Raw genomic sequence first — 22,357 nt, forward strand, 5'->3', positions numbered from 1 at the left:
AAGTACGTTTGGATCTGAAGCATAATAAGAAAAAAAAAATAAAATCAACATTTTCAGAAATAATTAAGATATAATCATATTGTTCGCACTAAAGTTACTATAAATATCCTGTTATTATATACAAGAAGATAAAATATATATTATTCTAACATTTTAGTATGAAAAGGTTTAAATTTTGTTAATTAGTTAAAAACGCTTATTTATTATATATCTCACTATTTTACACTTTAATGTTTCTATGTGTTGTAATTTGTACAAGATTTTAGTACAGTATTGTATGATTTATAGATAAGCACATATTAATGAGTATGTGCTGTCTATATCTATTTCTGTTTTTTTTTTTTTTTTTTTTAACTCATAAGGCAGACAATCAACAGTATGATAACCATTGCTGCTGATCACAGGGAACCACTTCAGGCGGAAGTCAAATCTGTGTTCTACTGTCTCCATATGGGATTGAAGAAAGGGCCTGGGAAAATATAATCATAAATAACCTACTTGCAAGAGGTCGGGTGGTGACATAGTCATTTTGTCAAAGCATATCTAAAATTAGTATATTTATTAATTCAATTAAATTCATTAAATTATAAATTAAAGGACGATGAAACTAAAGAAGATACTACATTTCAAAATAAGCGGTGCTAGTTCTAAAATATTAAGTAGAACCATGGTCTAAATAACTAACCTTTTGTGAGGAATCTGCCTCAGCCAACTAAGAGCTGAGGAAGAACACATTTCTCTGACTAATTCAGGGATCCTGGAGAGGGAGGGTGACAAAGTCTGCTAATCTGGGTGGATTTGGGAGCTATTGTCAAGTCTGGAACTAATAAACTCTTTTTTCATACATACACCCAGGCACTCATACGTCACTAAAGCACAGAAGTACACATAAACACGATGTACATACACATCTCTATGTATCTCTCTCTGTGGCTTGAGTACCTGCATTATGTCAGGATTTACTAACGTTTTGTTTCCTGTGATCATCTTAACATGAGCTCCTTAACAAGCACCAATATAGTACTTATTATGAAGCAAATACGATTTGAAGCCTTTTCTATATAACTCGTTTAATTCTCATAACAGCACCATGAAATAAAGGCTATCACTGCCCCCATCTTACAGACGAAGAAACTGAGGGATAGAGAGAATAAACCCCAAAGTTACACAGGGATTGGTCGCAAAACCAGGCTTTGAATTTAGGCAGTCTTGTCCTGGGTCCCTATTCTTGCCCACTACAGTATTTACTGAGGGGGGAACCAAGGGTCAGGAAGGTCAACTTTCCAATATCAATTTATACCACTTTACTTTTTACTCCATTATCATCATCTTTTGCCAAACGTGGACCTTTTCATAAACCTAAACCCTGAAGTTGAGAAGCATTGGAGGTAAAATGCTTTTGCTGTTATTGTTGTTCTAGGTTACAGAAAAGGATCTATTTGGGGAAAGACGGAGATTTTCAAAGTGCTGTCATTGTGAAAATTATATCTATATCTTAAAAGACAGTAAACTTCTCGTGACCACCTCATTTTAAATAATTCTTAAATGTAAATCTTCTAACCGTTCATAATAACAGTTGCCCATGATAAAATATCTGTTAGCTGTTGGTGGGAATGCAAGTTGGTACAGCCACTTTGGAAAACAGTGTGGAGGTCCCTGAAAAGGTTAAAAAGACAGTGACCCTATGACCCAGCAATTGCACTACTGGGTATTTACCCCAAAGATACATAAGTAGTGGACAGAAGGGCCATATGCACCCCAATGTTCATAGCAGCATTGTCCACAATAGCTAAACTCTGGAAGGAGCCGAGATGCCCTTCAACAGATGACTGGATTAAGATGTGGTCCATATATACAATCAAATATTACTCAGCCATCGGAAAGTACGATTACCCAACATTTGCAGCAACATGGATGGGACTGGAGGAGATTATGCTAAGTGAAGTAAATCAAGCAGAGAAAGACAATCATCATATGGCTTGTGGAACATAAAGAATAGTAGGGAGATCGGTAGGAGAAGGAAGGGAAGAATGAAGGGGGGTAAACAGAAGGGGGAATGAACCACGAGAGACTGTGGACTCTGGGAAACAAACTGAGGGCTTCAGAGGGGAGGGGGTGGGGGACTGGGATAGGCCGGTGATGGGTATTAAGGAGGGCACGTATTGCATGGAGCACTGGGTGTTATACGCAAATAATGAATCATGGAACACTACATCAAAAACTAAGGTTGTACTGCATGGTGACTAACATAATAAAAAATTTAAAAATAAATAAATTGAAAAAAATAAAAAATAAATAAAATATCTGTTAGTTTTCTGTATAAAATATGCATAACTGCTAAGATTTTATTTTACTTATTGGTAGAAAAATAATACCCTCACTTAGGATTCACAACCTATTTGAACAAGTCATATCTGAAATGGGGTGAAAATCAACACATCAAACCTATTTTTGAAAGTTCAACGGTAACATCTCCATGAAATCTGGAGAAGAAAATCCATCATATTTAACTTACATTCTGCACCTCAACTCCATCTGATAAAATAAGTACACAGAATCTTATGAATGAAAAGTTTTCAAAATTTTTAGTAGCTTGTTATGTTTTCCACTGGTTTAGTCATTCTTTTTCTTTTAATAAAAATGAAGTAAAAATGGGTTGCTCAGTGTCATTTTGTTTTTACTCCGTTTCTCACAGGTCATATCCAGAATTGACTAAGCACCATAAGTGTTCAACAGATTTTGATTTTATTTTTATCACATGCCTCATAAAACTGATTTAGAACCCTAAAAATGTGTCACTAAAATATTGAATTATGAACAGTCAGAGCTTACCGAATTCCCCAAATCTAACAAGAATGGTTAGCTAGGAAAGCAAACAAGTATTCTTCAAATGTAGCCAGCCACATAAAGGAATCCTTACAGGGAACTAGAAGATCCTGTGCCACCACGATAGAGACCATGCCCATTTTTTCAGAAGCCACCAGCCTGTTTTTGGAGGCTTCGTCCTTCTGCGTGGGTGTCTGATAACATTCCCATCACACAGTGATTTGGATCTACTTTAGAATTACAACAGAGGCCAAGTGAATGTGGAGAAAATTCCCACCACGGGCACATGGAGAATTATTACCTACGTGGACATCCTTTCCCCATTATTTCTCCTTCACAGAATCTTCATCACATTTCGACGGTCAACAGAAGCCAGGTCTTCACTTGGCTATACCTGATCTTTTCTATTAATGTTTCTGTATGATTTATAGACCCCTTTCTGCTAACATCACCCAGGAGCAGGAGTTATGATGGTTGGCGCTCCAAACCAGAGTACCATCCTGAAGCCTCTGCTCCAAGGCACTTGTTGGGGGCAGACACGAAACCCAGTTGGCTTGCAAGAGTAAGTATTCATTTTAAAGGTCTAATGATTCCCAGGAACAAAGTTAGATACCTATAAAATTGAATTATACCCCAGCCATGCCCCTTTGACTCAAAGGTCACACTTCAAGCAAATACATCCCCCTGGAGCCTATCCTGCAACTTGAAGGAAACAAATCCTCTGGAATATGAAGTTTGCGCAGTAAAGCTGTGTACTTCACAGACCTTCTCTTGGAGCTTGACTGATGCTTCCTTAATACACAAAGCAGGGATATGACTGATCTCATTTAAGATGCCAGCTCTGTAACCCATCTACCCTGTGATTACCTCTTAACCTCTGTCAATGTTGGTTTCCACCTTTGAAAAGGGGAAAAGAAACACCCATTCCCAGAGCTGCTGGGTTTTTTAATTGAGGTAATAATCTTCTGGTCATAATTTACTTATCACTTGGGGGGAGGGGAAGGTCTATGTATATTAAATATGTGTTCGGTTTTTATCAGTCTAGTATATATTTACGGGTAGTTATGTTTGTTTTCTTAACCTTTGCTGTCTTGCTCAGATTCCATGGAAGTATCATAGGCTCTTTACAAGGGATAGAGGGGGGGTGATTTTGGGATAACAACATTGTCCTAGTTATCTATTGCTGTATAACAAAGTACCCTCAAATTTAATGGATTAAAACAGTAACTGTTTATCTCTCAGTTTTTGGTGGGTCAGGACTTTGGAAGTGGTTTAGCTGGGTGGTTCTGGTGTAAGGTCTTTCATGAGATAGCACTCAAGACATAGGCCAGATCAATAGATATCTGAAGATTTGACAATAAGGTCCATTTGCGTAGCTATTGACGGAGGGCTCACTTCCTCACCATGTGTGTTTCTCCATAAACTAACCAGATGACATGGCCACTGGCTTCCTCAGACTGATTCAACAGACAGAGTGACTACAGTGAAAACCACAGTATGTTTTATAATGCAATCTTGGATGTGACATGCCATCATGTCTGTCATTTCTAATGGTCACAGAGATCAACCTTGGTACAACGTGAGAGGAGATGACAAGAGTCCATGAATGCTAGGAGGTGGGGATCATCAGAAGCCAGTAGCAATTACCTAACATCTCTTGGGTTATAAAGCACTTGTCACAAATAAACAACTCTATGAATAAGAAATCAGAGAGCTGAAGTTACTTGCCCATGGCCACAAACTAAGAGGTTGTACTCAAGATGACTCAGAAGTGCATGCTTCTTGGAGTGCCTGAGTGGCTCAGTCAGTTCAACGACTGCGTTTGGCTCAGGTTGTGATCCCAGGGTCCTTGGATCAAGCCCCACGCTGGGCTCCCTGCTCAACAGGGGACTCTGCTTTACCCCTCCCCCTGCTCACGCTCTCTTTTTCAAATAAATAAAATCTTTAAAAAAAAAGTGCATGTTACTTTACATTATTTTCCTTATGTCCTCTTGATTCTCTTAGTTGATCGAAATATACCAACTTCCTTTTTTTTTTTTTTTTTTTAAGATTTTATTTATTTAACAGAGAGAGACAGCCAGCGAGAGAGGGAACACAAGCAGGGGGAGTGGGAGAGGAAGAAGCAGGCTCCCAGCAGAGGAGCCTGATGTGGGGCTCGATCCCAGAACGCCAGGATCACACCCTGAGCCAAAGGCAAGTGCTTAACGACTGAGCCACCCAGGCGCCCCAGAAATATACCGACTTCTATTCTGATACTAACTAGCCTAATCTTGAATGAATTACAATAGTCACAGGACTGACCTGAAATAACAAAAATAAATAAATAAATGCAATGCTTAATTATGAAGGCAGAAAGTTAATTCCAATGAATAATAAGAATAAGAAGGGAAATTTTATTAAAAATGGAAGATCAAAAAAAAGAAGAAGAACAAATCTCTCTTTAATATTTTTGGATCTTATTCCAAATCCTATGTTGTAAAAATTTAACTTCTACCTCTGGCAAAATTTAAAAATAAATAAATTTAAAACAAGAGGGAAAGAAGTGTTATTGAATTTACTATCCTATAAAACTACCAATCTTCTCTTGAGCCAGCAATTCTAATGCACTGTACCTACTGAACGAGCTAATGATAATGAATAATGAAATAGTCTCCTATGTTCTAATAGCCAACTTTAAAGAGTTTTTTTTTTCTTTTTCTCTAAACAGCTGATTTTCAGCGTTAAGTATTAAACACTATCGAATCATTACTTGGTCTATCATTTCTACTTGAGTTGTAGTCAATGTTACTGAAGAACTAGTGAAAGTTTACATGGCATTTAATTGGCAAATTATTGTGCACGTGCTTTTACACATGGTTTTAAACATCTCAACTCATCTTTACACATAAAGATACCAAAACATACCCTTACACCCTGCAGGGAGTATTTAATAACAGAAATGAAGGGGCGCCTGGGTGGCTCAGTTGTCAAACCACTGAAGCTTGCTTTTGGCTCAGGTCATGATCTCAGGGTCCTGAGATCAAGCCCCATGTCAGGCTCCATGCTCAGCATGGAGTCTGCTTGAGATTCTTCCCCTCTCCTTCACCTCCCCCCTCTACCCACTCCCCTGCTTGCTCTCTCAAATAAATAAATAAAATCTTAAAAAAAAAAATAAAAACAGAAATGGAGATAAATCTGCATCCTATCAGCACACTCAATCTTCTAAGCTTTAAAAATTCTAACAAATTGGATTTAGAATGGAGGATATTAATGACTTGTCAGCAGAGTTAAAGTAATACTTACAGCTTTTTGCTGCATTTATTGAATTAGATCCTTATCTGTATTTTTCTTAGAGTCATAACCAGAAACTCGGCTCTGCCGGACATGGAAGGCCGCAGATCGAGCAGGAGTTAACACTGTACACGCATGTGTCTGTGCATGCACACTCGTGTACTTTTCCCACCTCTTCTACAGGCTCGTGGGTGTGGGCTTTCTCTACATGTAATTCAAACAAGCGTTTGGATCTGTATGCATCTGGGTAAAAGTCACTTTGAAGAGGAAGAGCATATGCTGATGATTGGGGTCAATTAGCCCCTCCTGGTTATGATGAGTGGGTAATGTTCCTCAATTGTTCTGAATATTACATCTTGGAGACTGCAGTGTTAACACTTCTGCAAGTTATCTGAGAATGCAAAGCTGCACTACACTCAGCTGTTTCCAGCTGTACTCTTTCTCTTGGATTGAGTATCCTTCCCCAACAAATCAGGAACTAGAACTTGTCTTGTTGCTCTTATCCCATGGGTTTTCGCCCTATGCTGTGCCACTTGCATCTCCAAATATGACAGCCATAGTCATGCGTGGAGAAGTGTCTCTGTAGCTCAGTCTTTGTGGACCCCATTCATGGTTGCATAGTATTAACTATTTAACCGGTTTTACCATATCTGTGTAATCTCTGGATTGATGTTTTCAAAATAAATCAGTTTCAGTTAAATAAATGTACCATAACATGAAAATGTCCATTCCCGTGGAAAGAACATTCTTTTGCCATAAATGGAATAAATCCATTAAAAAATACCTTTTAAACCAAATGTGGGTATGTTCTCAAAATTTAGGTTTCTCTTCTTCCCTTGCTGAAGACTGGACCTCAGCTCTGCTCTCTTGTTAAAAATGGAGAGTCATAGGTTTTTGAGGGGTGATAAAGATAGATTTGCAGGAGCTCAGGGTGTCCATGATGCTATCAAAAGATTCAAAGAAATTATGACAGGGCTACTTCCTTATTATACGACCCAGCTGCTGCTGAATGCCAAGTCCGAGTGCCACATAAAATCGGCTTTCTCATACCACCTTGGGCATCAGACACTAGGGGGACTTGTAGTCTGGACTCTAGCAGAAAGAGAAAGTGGTTCTTAGCTAGAGAATGGAGTTCTTGCTCAAACATGGCCACTGAATTTTTAGATAAATCCAGTCCACCAACAAGGATATACGGAGACGACGATACTGAGACAACAATGCCAAGCATTAGGGCAGTCATGATCTTGGCCTTGTGGGGCCTCAGGTTCTCTGAAAAATGACAGGAATGGATAGAAGAGCCACAGCCTCCCATTACTAGGCTCTGGAATTCATTGTCTTCACCAGCTCTTTTCATTATCAACATTTGTGACACTTGTGTCTTTTACTTCTCAGAGTTAGGGAACTTTTGAGGCCTAATAAGAACCCCCCCCTTTTAAGAAAGATAAACCAGAAAATAGGAAATGAATTTTATCATCTTCCTAACTCAATTACCTGCATATAAAACTTGAGTGGCATTTCCAAAGTTAAATCATAACCTGGATAAGTCATCCTCAAATCTTGTCCACAAATGACTCTTCTTTGGAAATTCTAGTGAGGATAATCAATCACCTCTCTATCCTGGGTGAAGAAGGATTATTTTTAGATGAACAAGAGATCCTACTTTCCTCTCCTCATTGCAGCAGAGATATTTCATGCTTCTTTTAACTAGTCCAAATTCAGAATATAGCTATGTCTGAAAGATCCTGTCAACAGAAATATATTCATTCAAGGAACGCGGTACTCCTTCATATATGAATAAATCAGCTCTGGGTTTGAAGTCTATTTTATGCTATGTAATTCCTCCTTTCTTAAAGAAGACTTATAAGATTTTAGCCCACTCTATTCTTCCTATATTTGGACTGTTTTGTGTCTCAGCATTACTTATCATCACCTGCATTCAGAAAGATGGGACACCATAAAGTCAGAAAATATATGTTATAAATCAAATTTGGGTAACTTTGGACATAATACATGAAACACTGAGCATTGCTGTAACTATATCAGCTAAGCTTATATAATTAATATTGCAATCACCTTCAATAATGATAAAGGGTTATTTTTAAGGAAGAAGCAAAGTTCTACATAAAAAATATGATTGAGATGATTTAAGGAACACATAAAATTGAATTAGTGTCTTTTCACCCATCAATCTTCCAAATATATATTGGAAAGAACATGACTCAGGTATCTTAGCAAAGATAACGGATATGTATAGAAGTACTTTAAAACTAAGGTTGAAGATCTAGATTATAAAAGTAGCTCATACAAGAAAATAGAAGTGCAAAGTTAAAGCTTTTTACTTTTAACCAATAAATGCTAATTAAATCAGTTGGAAATCCAGATTGGGAGTTCCTCAGATGCCCTACTGATTACTGATCATTCTTTTTTCATGTTTTCTTTTTTTTTTTTTCATGATGGTCTTCTTTTGAGTTCATATTTTCAATATCATACACCCAAAGGCCTAAATTGTAAAAGGCATCCGGCCTGATTCACTTGAAGCACCCTATTTTAGCTCAAAGGGTATATAATTAGAATACTAGTATTCTAGCACTTCAAGATATTTTTAAAGGTGTTGCAAAACTGCTATATTATCACAGAAGGTTCCTCCCTGGCACAGAAAATGAAAAAGCTGCCCAGTATGTTCAGGGTACTCTTGAATCTACCTTTTTATTGTCCTCATCTTTCCATTTCCAGGCCACCAATATACCTGTTGACTTGAGCTTTGCAGTCAGCCGCTCCTAGTCTTCTGCTGCCCATCAGGCTTCCTAAAACACTGCACAGTGATAGCGGCACATCTCTGTTCAAAGGCTGGAGGGATACCCCATTGAACTGCAATGCATTGAACCCCCAACCTCTCCCCAATCCACGTTCCTCATCATTTCTCCCAAACACACTGATTCACTAGCAGTACTGTCCACCCCCCTCCCCCCACACACACACACTATGGCCTCCTCTGCTACAATCTTGGCTGGAGCCACCACTCTCCCCACTGTTTCGATCCTTGACCCACACTATAGAGGTTAGAGAACTTACTCTGAAATCATCAGATGGAAAATAGTGTAGGCTTTGCAGGCCAAGCAGGTTGCCTAACTACTACTCAACTCCGCCTTTATAACACAAAAGTAGCCATAGGTAACATGCAAACGAATGAGTTAGAGTCTCACTAAAACTTTATTTCTGGGTGCTACATTTGAATTTCATATAATTATCCTGTCATGAAATATGATTCTTCTTTGGCTGTTTTATCAATCACTTACCAACATAGAAACAATTCTTAGTTAATGGACCATATGAAAACAGACAATGGGCTGGACTTGGCCCGTGGGCTGTAGTTTGCTGACTCCTGCTTTATTGCACAGCTCAAAAGAGCAGCCAGTGATGAGCATGATTGAATTGAACTCCCTTGCTCAGAGTCCTGCAGTGGCCGTCAGCACCACTCAGAGCAAATGCTCAGCTTCTCACCATGGCCTGTAAAGGCTTATATATTCTGGGCCCCTTTGTTTGTCCGCCTTTATCTCCAATTACTCCCTTTGGTTTTTTTCTCTGCTCCAGCTAACTGACCTACTTTCAGTTTTTTGAACACACTGAACACAAGCCTGTGTTAGGGTCTTTGCACAGGATGGTCTCTGCCTGGAGTCTGTTTCCCCATATACTTCTATGGCTCTCTTGACTGCTTCAAGATTTTGACCTAATGTCATTCTCTTCAAGAGTCTAACCTGACCACTCGATTTAAATTGTAACCATCCTGTTATGAGCTCATTGCCAACCCCCCTAAATTTCATATACTGAAGCCCTAACCCCCTACTACCTCAGAATGCAACTGTATTTGTAGATAAGGTCTTTAAAGAGGTGATCCAGTTAGGTACGGCCATTAGAGTGGGCCCTAATCCAATATGACTGGTACCCTTATAAGAAAAGGAAATCTGGACACATAGGAATCTATCCAAGATGTATCATCATAGAGGAATGGCCATGTGAGAACATAGTGAGAAGGTGGCCAGCTGCAAGCCAAAGAGAAAGGCCTCAGAAGAAATCAAACCTGCCAACACCTTGAGCTTGGACTATGAGAAAATAAATTTTCTTTGGAACTGAGAAAATAAATTGTCATTGTTTAAGCTACCAAGTCTATAGTATTTTGTTATAGCAGCCCTAGCAAACTAATATACACCCCAACCTCCACAGCCCTCCCAAACCCATTTACCTTATTCTATTTTTACCCAGATTACCTATCACCCATGAACATACCATCTAATCAACTTAGTATGATTATTATCTACCTCCTCACTATAGGACAGCAATGAACCTTTGTTTACTGGTGTATTCCAAGTTCCCAGAAGAGTGTCTATAGGAGACTAGACATGTAACAAATATCTGCTGGATGAATGAGCCCTAGCAATATATTTGTCTCCATATATCCCCTTCCTCTGTTTCTCTGCTTTTGGGAAGTCCAATCACCAGCTCATCATCTACAAACCCAAAGCCACTAAAACCCATGTCAAATGTTATCACCACTAAAACGCCTCTTGCCACAAAACAGAGTGAACCCTCTCTTTGGATTCTATTGACACGCTGTCTGTACCTCTTTCCTGGTATTTAGCTTATTCAAGTCTGTATTAAAGTTATTTTATATATGTGATAATTCCTCTACTAAATGTTAAGCTTCTTTATGGTGCACCTGGAGTCTCATGCAGGCTCCTATGCCTCGCCATGCGCTCTTGCCATGCCACACATCCTAGAGGCATGATAAACATCCATGAACTTACACACGCGACTATTATAAAAACATGTTACTGAGCAGTGACCTTGTGTCAGGCTCTGTCTTAATTCCGCACATGATCTGCACAATTAGCAAAATTTTTGCAAAGGTGGTACTGTCATTAACCCCTATTACAGATGAGGTCACTGAGCCTGAGAGAGGTAACTTCACTTGCCCAAGGTCATACTGCTAATGATCAGTGAAGCCGGATTTCAAGCATAGGTCTGTCCCTCTATAGAGGTCAGGTTCTGGAGTATACAATCTCATCAATAAACAGGAAAAAGAGTGCTTACTTTGAAATAAAAATTTCAGTATCATGTTAAATGAAACAAAAACAAAGGAAGGGATATCATTCGCCTAAATTTTTAGAGGCTTGAATAGGCTGACTTCACATTTCCAATGACTGCTTTTCTTGTCCTGAACTGAGAGTATAGTCATTGTGTATTCTTTAAATTTATATATGGACTCTGCGATTTTAAAAATTCATTATTTCATAATTAAATACTTCTCCAGATTAATCTTATTGTATTGGTAATAACTGAAATCTTAAAACATAAATGAATTATATAAAATAAATTTGGCTTTCCTAAATTCCTAAATCTATGTATACCACCTGTCTCCTTACAGTATTTCATAAAGAATTTAAGAAATCATCAGGTTCTTACTACTGACTTCTGAAATAGATTATTTCTACTTTTCCATGCTATTTTCAATTCCATGACATCTTATATAACCCAGGAAACAGGCAAGATGGATACAGTTATTAATTTTATCCATTGATGAAGAAAAAAGGCTTTATTAACTACTAGTCTAAAAAATGTAAGGACTTTACGCTCATGAGTTTTTGGCAAAAAAATTATGTTGCACATAGTGAAGCAATATATAAGTTACAGACACTTCTTGGGTAGGAAAGGATTTTTGGTGAGAGTAGTAAAGCATCATTGAGTATAACCATTTAAATATATAGATTTTAAATCGTATCATTTCCTTTTTTTTTTTTTTAAGATTTTATTTATTTATTTGACAGAGAGAGAGAGCTAGTGAGAGAGGGAACACAAACAGGGGGAGTGGGAGAGGAAGAAGCAGGCTTCCCGATGAGCGGGGAGCCCAACGCGGGGCTTGATCCCAGGAACCTGGGATCACACCTTGAGCCAAAGGCAGACGCTTAATGACTGAGGCACCCAGGTGCCCCTAAATCGTATCATTTCTAAAGGAGATCTTTAAGTTAGGTATTCTATTTACTTTTTGAAAATTTTAAATTGCTATCAACCGAACTCACTTTGACCTTTTCCGAGGACTCCAAAACAACTGAGTGATGTTAGCTGCCAAGCTTCCCATGATTTATCAGCATCCAAACAGGGCTTAACACTACTTGAATGAATACTGATCCCCAACTACTGTGCTTAAAAATGCTGACTTCGGAAAGTCCCTGCTGGCAAGCTGGAATTGTGTTTGCTTAATTTTTCTGATGACGAAACAGGCATCATGGGATAACTGAATGTAAACTTGCTTAAGATGCCCTACTAAGATGAGGCAGTGCTAAGATGAGTTAAGCCCAGGCATTTCTCTCAAACCACGCCACCATCACAGGCGTTTATAACAATGAGAAGTTGTGAGAACAATGTGCTTCTATAATGGTAGTATAAATGGACTAGTCGCAAGACCAACTAGTCTCATGACATTTGTGAAATCACTCCAGTAACTTGGGCCTCCATATTCTCTTCTGAAAAGAAAGAAATCAGACGAAATGATTTTTATGGTCCATTGAGAGGCCACATGTCTGTGTCCAATAATACATTCCAACACAACTATTTATATATGTAGCACGATATACATGACATTGTCTTTGTTAATGTCATTGTGTTGTGCACTTTCACTAATTGAGCTCCAACAAATTTCTTAACCTTCAGAGATCACAGACTATGCTTTTGCTTGGAGACAGGCTAGGAGGGCCTGATTGGAAGGCACAATCGCATGTATTTGGGTAAATGCCCAGCAGTTGGCTGTATAGTTTCCCTTGGGGGACTTTAATAGACACAGCATAAAACTGATCTTTAAAGTTCTAAAAGCCTTTTATAGAACTGGCTTCATAGCTCTTTGACACCTTTTGACTTTTGTTTGGCTCAGGAAATTATAAGATGGTAGGAAACTCTTCTATGTATGCCCCATAAGAAAACATATTATAGAAGAGGAACATGACTGATTTGGCAGGCTTTAAGTCTCTTATCCTAACTTGGTGACCTGACCTGATGGAAATCTTCCCATTGTAGAGGTGATAATACTGAGCTAGAGAAACCTACAATTTCCTCAAAGTTAGAAACAAGCTGGAGAAGAAAACTGCAGACAGAAAACTGAAATCCTGATAATATATCTGTTGTAATACTTCTAAAATTATAGTACATCCAAGGTGGCATATTTTCTTATTTCCAGCAGGTTTACTGTAGCTAAAGACCAAAGAACCCATAAATTTCTATTTTATTACCTTAAAATTAGTAAAATGCAATCATTATCCATATAATATGTTCACTGTAGAAAAATGAGAAAATGCAAACACACAGAGATTTATACATAAATCACTCATAGGATATATGACTTTTGAAACAAATGGACAAGTATACAGCATTTACCCCTACTTTTAAATGTGTAGTCATACCTCCTTTGTGTACAATTAGAGAGAAGCCAGACTTTCTGTGCTCTGCATTATGTACGACAGTTACTATAATGGAAAGAAGTACTGGGCGGAGATAAGAAAAAGCAGAACCACAGTAGAGATTAGAATGGGCACCTGACATGACCGAGATCCCAAGAAGTGATAGAGGCAAACAGTAACAATCCTACCAACTTGGGGGAAGACAAGCAGAAAAACAGAAGCAGGCGATGTAGCATTGGCCCCTACAAGTACTTCAGTGCAATGCAGTCATACATCAGATGACTACTTACCGAACACTTGTTACGTGCCAGGCAAGGTCTGGATTACAATAATGAACAAAATAAACAAGGCCCTTAGAAAGGAGTTACATTCAAGTTTTACAGACACTTGTAAATCATCAAAATTATTTTAGTGGTAATTCCCATGGAGAAGGTGACCAAATACCCCAGTTTGTCTGGGACAGTCTTGATTCATGCCTGTGTTTGTGCTGTGATTCAGATCGCCTCCTTTTACTCTCCAAAGTGCCTCAGTTTTGGTCACCCTATCCGTAACATAAATTTCAAAAGGATGATATTAAAAGAAAGGCATTGGGGGCAGGGGGGCTGTCTTGGATTGGAAATGCCTAACTAAGGTGATATCTGACCTGAGAATGAAAGTCAGCACACTGTGCTTTGGAGTGAGTTTGAGTTCAAGGAAGGAGAACTGTGTAGTGAGACAAAGACAGAGTTTGGATTCTGACAAATCCAGTTATAGACCTTAGCCCCACCACATCCTAGATTTGGCACCTTGGGATAGATTCCCCATGGGCTGCTCAAGTGGTACAGCTTAAGTCTGATAATGTGGCTCAGAAAGGAACACATATAATTATAGGAAGAAACAGATACTTACTTATGATATACTATACAGCACACAGTGTGTTGGGGAGAGCTGGAGAATTAAATTTTTTTAAAATGTCTTTTAGAGGGGCGCTCGGGGGTACAGGTTTTGAGCATCCAACTCAGTTCTGGCTCAGGTCATGATCTCGGAGTGGTGAGATCGAGCCCCAGGTTGGGCTCCACAATGTGGAGTCTGCTTAAGTTTCTCTCTCCCTCTCTCTCTGCCTCTTCCCCTCCCTGCTCACTAAAATAAATAAATAAATTTTTAAATGTCTTTTAGAAGACTCAAATCTACTTGAGATATGACTCTAATACACAAATCTGTTAATAATACAGGATTGATGAGTCATTAAATGCTAAACAATATGGGACAGACACAATGTGTACACAAAAGTTCAAAAAGTAAGAAGGTCTGTACACATCACACAGTGAAGACAGATCCAAGGGACAGGTAAGAAATGTAACATTCACTACCTGATCACTGTTAGCCACAGAAGTATTTCTCTGGACAAGGAATAGAACCTTCTGGTGGGCTTTGCTGGTAGTTTCTGCAGTACTATGGTAGTGGAGGCATTCTTTCTTCTGCAAATAATCCCATTGATCCTCTCTCTCCCAGCTGCTTCCTCATGTTCCTTGCTTGGCTCCCCCCTTATCAGCCTCTCTCTCTAATTCCTTCAGAGGAACACATCTGAAAGGCTTACTGCCTCCTCTAGGTTGCCCACCGTACTTGCCTCTTCTTGGCTAAAACCACATGACACAGCTCCCCTCTGCTTTTCGAAATCTTAGCACATGTGGGTTTGCTAAGTTAACTGTCTCAAATTTATTGGCTCTACTGGCAGTGTAACATAGGGCAGGAAGGAATCACAAAGAAATAATTTATAAAACCACAAAACTCAGCCCTTAATAAGCACTTAATAAATGTTAGTTGAATGAATAAATGGCAATTACAGTTATTGAAAACTAAAAAAATCAAAGGCAAAAGAGTTTAAAAATTGCAGTCATTTATCCAGGTTACTTTCTGTTTATTCCTAATTACTAGGCAGCACACTGATGATCACGTATCCAATTACCTTTGGGGAAAATTCCATTTGAAACAAACCAAAAAAAATGAAAACAAAAACAGAACATCCTATAGATACCAGATCAGTAATAATGACCATTTGCTGAATGCTTCACAATAACAGAAATATATGGAGGAATATCCCCATTTCATACACGGACTGACTAAACTCAGAGTGGCTGGGTGACTTTCAGGACTGTAGGATCGGGGATAAGGCTGAGATGCCAACATGAGGCTCCCACCTCTTCCTCTGGGCATGCCCTTGTCCTCCAGAAGCACAGCTGGGTGCTGGGCAGAGAAAACAGCTCTCCTGGAACACATTCTCAGAATTCTTTTTTTCATTTCTAATGTAATATATTTATGTTATGGTCATTAAGAACGTGATGAAAAGACATTAGAGGAAGCACAACAGAGCCAGAGAGCGAGCCAGACTCGAGACACATAAAGGAGGGTGTCAAATGATGGAATGCTTTATGTGAGTTTACTCCCCCAACTCACTCCCCCAAGGAGAACGCGGTGTAGTCTCCACCCTGACCACCCATCCACTTCTCTCTGACTCACTCCCCCCTAAAAATCATGACTATTGCACCTCCTCAGCCAGTCAGAAATGCAGATCTCCTTCACAGTCCCAAGCACACACCTTTAAAAAATTAAGCATAGGTCCTAAATAGAAAACATTTGAGACATTCTGATGTTACTGCAGTATCTCTATCAGACAGGAGAAATGAATAGTGTTTGGCATAGAGCCATCCATTGCAGAGGTGTGATAAAAACTAGTTTATTTATCAAATTGTTTAGCATATCCTGCAAAAAAATATATTGGCGCAGCCAGCTGGACTTTGCTTTCCTCCACAAGTCAGGGCAGCTCCTCAGCTCTTGGCCTCTCCCCACCAACCCACCATTGTATCCCAAAGCTGGAAAACGGGCTTTGAGAGAAAACATACTTTATCAAAGAAAATTCACCATCATACCTAGCATACACCATCCCTAGCCACACCATCCTGGTTATAATCTTATTCTGTTATGTAACAAATATTGCATTGCTTTCTTATGCCTTAATTTGAGTGATTACAGTGACACCTCCTCCAAAAATAGTTAATTTGCTTGAAGGTATAGGTTTGTTTTCCCTATAAGGTTTAAGAAACACACAGAAAAATTTTGCACAGAAGCTATGTGGACAAAATAAAAGATCGACGAGGATGGTGAAAGATGTGGTAGAATGACAGAAACCTTACGAGTCACCCAAGGATCCGACTAGCTTCCTCATGCAACTTCCAATATTTTCTGAGGGGAAGCGACATGACCAATGTTAATAATTTTAAATAAAGGAAGCCTTGTCAGTGGTAATACCTACAGTGGGTTAAAAGAAAATAATAAATATGGCCATGAGCATATCTCCCCTACTTGAAGTGGTTTTCCCACTAACTTCTGGAAGGGGGTCAGCCAGTGGAAGCACTAGCAATAAATCTGAAGGAGGAAAGTGAGGCCAGCAACTTTTGCCCTGGAGTTCCCTACCTCTCAGGTCTCCGTGTGCTGGCTGTGTCCCTTGACTAAAGGCCACATCTCCTGTCAGGCAGCCCTCCACATACAGTTTCCCTCTCCAGGCTTCAGAGAGGGCTCCCCTCTCTTGGCCCCTCAGTTGCCTGCTGTTACTAGCTTCAGAGTACACATTACCCCTGTGATTCCCTTACACCCTGCCCACATACACAGTCCCTTTATTAAATTATTTTCTGGAGTGTGAGATCTCTTTTCCTGTCAGGAACGGAACTGTTACATATCACAATCAATGTATAACGCCCTCAACAGTCTTGGTCCCATCATGTGAAACTTCAATATTTGTTTAAGGACTTAAATGAAGTGTTGATGACTAATTTCTGAAGTTTCTGATAAGAAAGCTGTGATTACCTCAACCAACAGGGTCAAATGCAGCCCCTTTTATGGATATTAGCTCTTCCCTTTAGACTATATGCAACATATGGATTCATTTTGTCCGTCACTCAACAAATGAGTTTTAAGAGTTTAGCATATCTAAGACTGAGATGACATCACTGACTAGTTTGATATTCTCACCATGATAAAACAGTCTTCTTTCATAGTCTTTAAGCCCTACGAGTTTACCTCATACTAATTACATGGTAAGTAACATCAAATACAAGGTCATTAAACATTAGCATGAGGTTTTCTTCTGAAATGAAAGGGACAACCAGTATATATCTGCAAATATAGGTGTTTTTTTCCATTGAATTCAGGGATCCTCTACCTAGATCTGACAACAATGGCAGAATTTGAGGAGACGAGGCAAGATGCTGAATCCCTCAAAATATCCCTCCACTCCTGAATGAAAAGTCCAACTCATTCATAGAGACCACAATACTTCTTCTGATAAAGTTTCAAATGCATACTCTGCTGGGAAAAGCAATACAATGGCATATATTCCTGGCAGTCAAGTATAATCATCCTTCTTTGCTTTCTTCTTACCTGAGGGCAGGTTTCAAGAGAAGAAGCACAAGAAAACTGGGTATATACCATGGCGGCACTTCCTGTGCATTTCAGTAGTGCAAATTTGACATAGTGCTATAAGGCATATAATCTCACTTTATTGCAAAAATTGAATGAATTAAAAAAATATAAAATTATTCAAGAACAACACAATTTCAGAGCGGGCAAGCCAAGTGAATAGAAACTGCTTATGCAATTGTCACATGGCAGGACCACATGAACTGGGAAATAGAAACACCTGTCATCTTTTGCCAGGATTAAACTTGAGTTGTGTGAATTTTTAAATATGTGAGGTCTTCAGGAACACATCCTTTGCAGGAGACGTGTCTGCCCAGTGTTCAAGTGTGGCAGTGATGGGGACAGAAGAGAAGGTCAGAGGGGACTGAAGACTTGATCTTGTGATCTGTAATCAGGAGGAAGAAAGAAAAGAAAAGCAAAAAGAAGTAGATAGAGCTAGAAACAGGCTTTCTTAATTCTTCGATTTTGCTACAGCTCACCCTTTATTTTCTCTTCACACTTTAAAAATGTAATGTAAAAATATCTCAATCTTTATGTCACTAGCCTTGTGGATGGCTTGATTCACAGTCACTTCAACACTGAATGTAAGGCTGGAAACAACTCAATGCAAACTTGCAAAATAAATGTGCTCACTTGTGTGCACTCTCTCTCTCCATCTAAAGTTTTCTACTTGGGGGCACCTGGGTGGCACAGCGGTTAAGCGTCTGCCTTCGGCTCAGGGCGTGATCCCGGCGTTCTGGGATCGAGCCCCACATCAGGCTCCTCTGCTATGAGCCTGCTTCTTCCTCTCCCACTCCCCCTGCTTGTGTTCCCTCTCTCGCTGGCTGTCTCTATCTCTGTCGAATAAATAAAATCTTTTAAAAAATAAATAAATAAAATAAAGTTTTCTACTTGATGAGGTGATGAATGCTTACTTCATGCTTTTCATAGTATGATTTCATTAAATTTGAAATACTTTAGCCCACAAGTTAAATAGTGATTCAGTGCCTAACAGGATATTTTGATTTAAATTGCTTTTGTTTCCCTTAGGTGGAGAGCTGAACACAGCCGCACCTGTAACTTGCTGTCTTGAAGCCTAAAAAAGAGACCCAGGTAATATCCACCTGAGACATACATTTGGGGCATACTTGTTAATAAGAAAATGACTTCAGATCTTGATTTTTCAAGAAAACTACGTACAGAGAATTGATAAATGTCCAAACACCTTCCAGATAAGTACTATAAAACATCCCAATACTAAATTTCACACATTAAGAAGAAACAGATCAAAATCTGGTATCTATAATATCATTCAACCTTTCTTAATGGGTCAGCATTTATAGGACATAGTCCCTACGGTACACACACTGCCTATCAAATTGCCCGCTCAAATTACCAGCATCATTTTATAATCCTCACAAATCATTTCCATTTATTTAGATGTATAAGGATATATTGGTTGTCATGAGCCACATCTAGAATTGGGCCTAATATGGTACATGAAGATGCAAGTCTCAAATCAAGAAGGAATTCTCATAGTTAATCCTGTATTGTACCTCACTACACTGAACATGCCATTGACATGTAATATTTGCTTATGGATTTCTGGCAAGTATTACATATAACAAAGGATCTTTAAAAATGCTTCTATTTTCATGATAAGTAAAGCCAAATATATGTGTTTGTAAAATCTACTCTTTGAAGAGTGATTTGCCGTGATAAAAATATGTAAAATGTTTGTGATAAAATAAAATTATTTTATCTGGACAAATCTTTACCACTGAGTTTATATTCCCTATTACAAAGATTATTTTAGATGAATTCCTAATTAAATTATTTATTTATAAGCATTCATAGGCATTGTCAAAACTTATGTGAAAAGCTCTCAAAAGGAAGCTGCTTTCCTCTAACTTGTGATAACACGAATAAAACACATCAAAGGAGAGTATGTATCCATGAAATTTTCTTTGTACTTTAAATTTTCTGTGTTTGTGTAAAGGCATGGGCATTTTGGGTATCAAATGAAAGACAATTGCCAACAATACAGACTATGTATTTTGGAATTCACCTGTTTTCAAATGTAAAACAAAATCGCTATTTCCTCAGATCACACCTTTAATTGAAAAGTGAGAATAAACAGCTTGCTGGTAAAATGAAAAAAAGAAATCATCCAAGGCATGCTAGTAGTGTTTTAAATTTTTGATAACTACAAAGACATATGCTGATTGTTCAGGATACAATTAGCAACTGCTTGCATATCCAACCTTAAAGCAAATTTTTTAAACTAATTCAACTCTGCTTCCTACTTCTTCATTAATTACTAGCCAAGGGACTTGAAAGTGTCCTAATGAATTTTACATTAGATTCTGCAATATGAACAGTGTATATTATCACAGCATCTAGTAAATGCATAAATTGGCTTTTCCAAGTTGCATTTTCAGTGGCTGTAAAGATTCTGGCTAGATCTTACAACATTTAGTATTAGAGTCTGAACCGAAAAGATTTTTACAAGCAAAAGTTGCTGTAATCACACTTCTCAGGCCATAAATCTATCTTACTACTGTATAATCATCTGTCCTATTTCTCAAAGTTCTTTTTTCTTCCCCCCCTCTGGTGGCTCAGAAAGAGGAGAAGGCATCCCACCTACATTGATTTTTAAGTATGCATTAAATAGGTCTTGAAAAATTGCTGCTATACCAGCTTTCCATAAATTTCATATTATAAATTACCATCCAGTCACTGGATACCCACTGTATTTTGGATTCAATATTTATGGTTTACAACTTCACAACCATTTACCATCTTCATAAGATTCTTTGAAAATGAAAGTTTAAGAAAACTAGACTCAGACTGAACAAAAAAGACAGAACACTGCCCCTAAATCCAGTTAGAAACATGTAGAACCTTAACATTGCCTTTTCAAAGAGGAAAATACACACTACCATGAAAACCTCATAGAAAGCTTTCTTTTATAAAATATTTCTCTAATTTGATAGCAAGATTAAAGATCACATATCGAGCACTGTCCAATGAGACACACTATCACAAATGGCACACCATCTTAATGGAAAGTTTAAAGCAAATATCTTATTGATATCATTGATCACATTGATACGATAAAGCAGTCATACTGACGGGACAGTGTATTGGTAACAGAAATATATATTAAAAAAAACTGGGTGGAAAAATACAACAGAGCTCAAAGTTCACAAAAGTCAGGTACAGACTCTCGGTGGTTACTCTTAAAAACATCAGAAGTTACCACAATTTGCACTGCTTAAAGATTAGCGTCTCATCACAATCCCAATAATGTTTATTAGTACTTAATGCTCCCGGAAACTGATTGATTTTCATGGTTATTCTCTCAAAAGTGTTTTTCCTTATCAGGCTGTCGACAGAATCGTATATGTAATTCTGCTGTTAACCATAAAGAGTTTATTTCCTAAAGCAAGTGTTGTTCACACCCATCTCTCGACCTCTACATCATAATGTATAGGTTTACTTGCTAGTCCTTCTTTCTAATTATTCAAAGAAAACAAATTTGAGTTAAAAAAAAAAAAAATAAAGCTAACAATAGTTCTTCATTGGCCAGAATCAAACGGCAGCATGGCATCAAGCAGCTTTGCCTCTCAGAAGTTTGACGGTCCATTAAAAATACCTATTGGCAGAGTCAAAGTAGTTTGGGTCCCACCTGTCACTATTTTAAGGACGGCACTGCCTAGCAATTTCATGGGGAGCAAAACTGCTGGTTTGGGCTCATAATTCTGGAACATCTTAAACATATTTTCTTGCTATCAACACTTAGATTTAAATAGAATTTCTATTTCAATCGTGCAAATTTTTAAACATCGAAATAAATGCAACGAAATATCAAACCTCTCATGGACATTTTACTCTTCAGCTGTTTTCACATTTTGCTCACATTTTGCCAGAAACTGAGAAATTCAAAAGAAACGGCCTTAACTCTTTCACGGCCCGAGCTCCGTGATCAAATACTAGAAATCATCCATGCATTATAATAATCAAAGAGTTCTAGAGAATTTCTAAATACCTGCAAGAAGACAACAGATAAGGGATTTTCCAACAAACTGCAGCAGAGCAGGAGAGAGGAGGAAACCCCTCACACGAGCATGCATTTAAAAAAAACAACCTTTCTACTCAGCAGACTGCTTCCTTAGAATGAAGCACATTTAACGGCAACACTGCCAAAAAGACATAAAAGATACATCCACGGAATCCAGTTCTAGCCCCAAATTAGAGCTGCACTGCACACATTTTTAGAAACGTGAATCTCAGCAAACACAATTGTATTTTATTGACAACATGAAAAATAAACACAACACAGAAATAGTGAGCCTTTCCTATTCCGTTTCAACTTCATTACC

The sequence above is a fragment of the Ursus arctos genome, unplaced genomic scaffold (assembly GCF_023065955.2).
Source record: "Ursus arctos isolate Adak ecotype North America unplaced genomic scaffold, UrsArc2.0 scaffold_9, whole genome shotgun sequence".
Taxonomy (NCBI): domain Eukaryota; kingdom Metazoa; phylum Chordata; class Mammalia; order Carnivora; family Ursidae; genus Ursus; species Ursus arctos.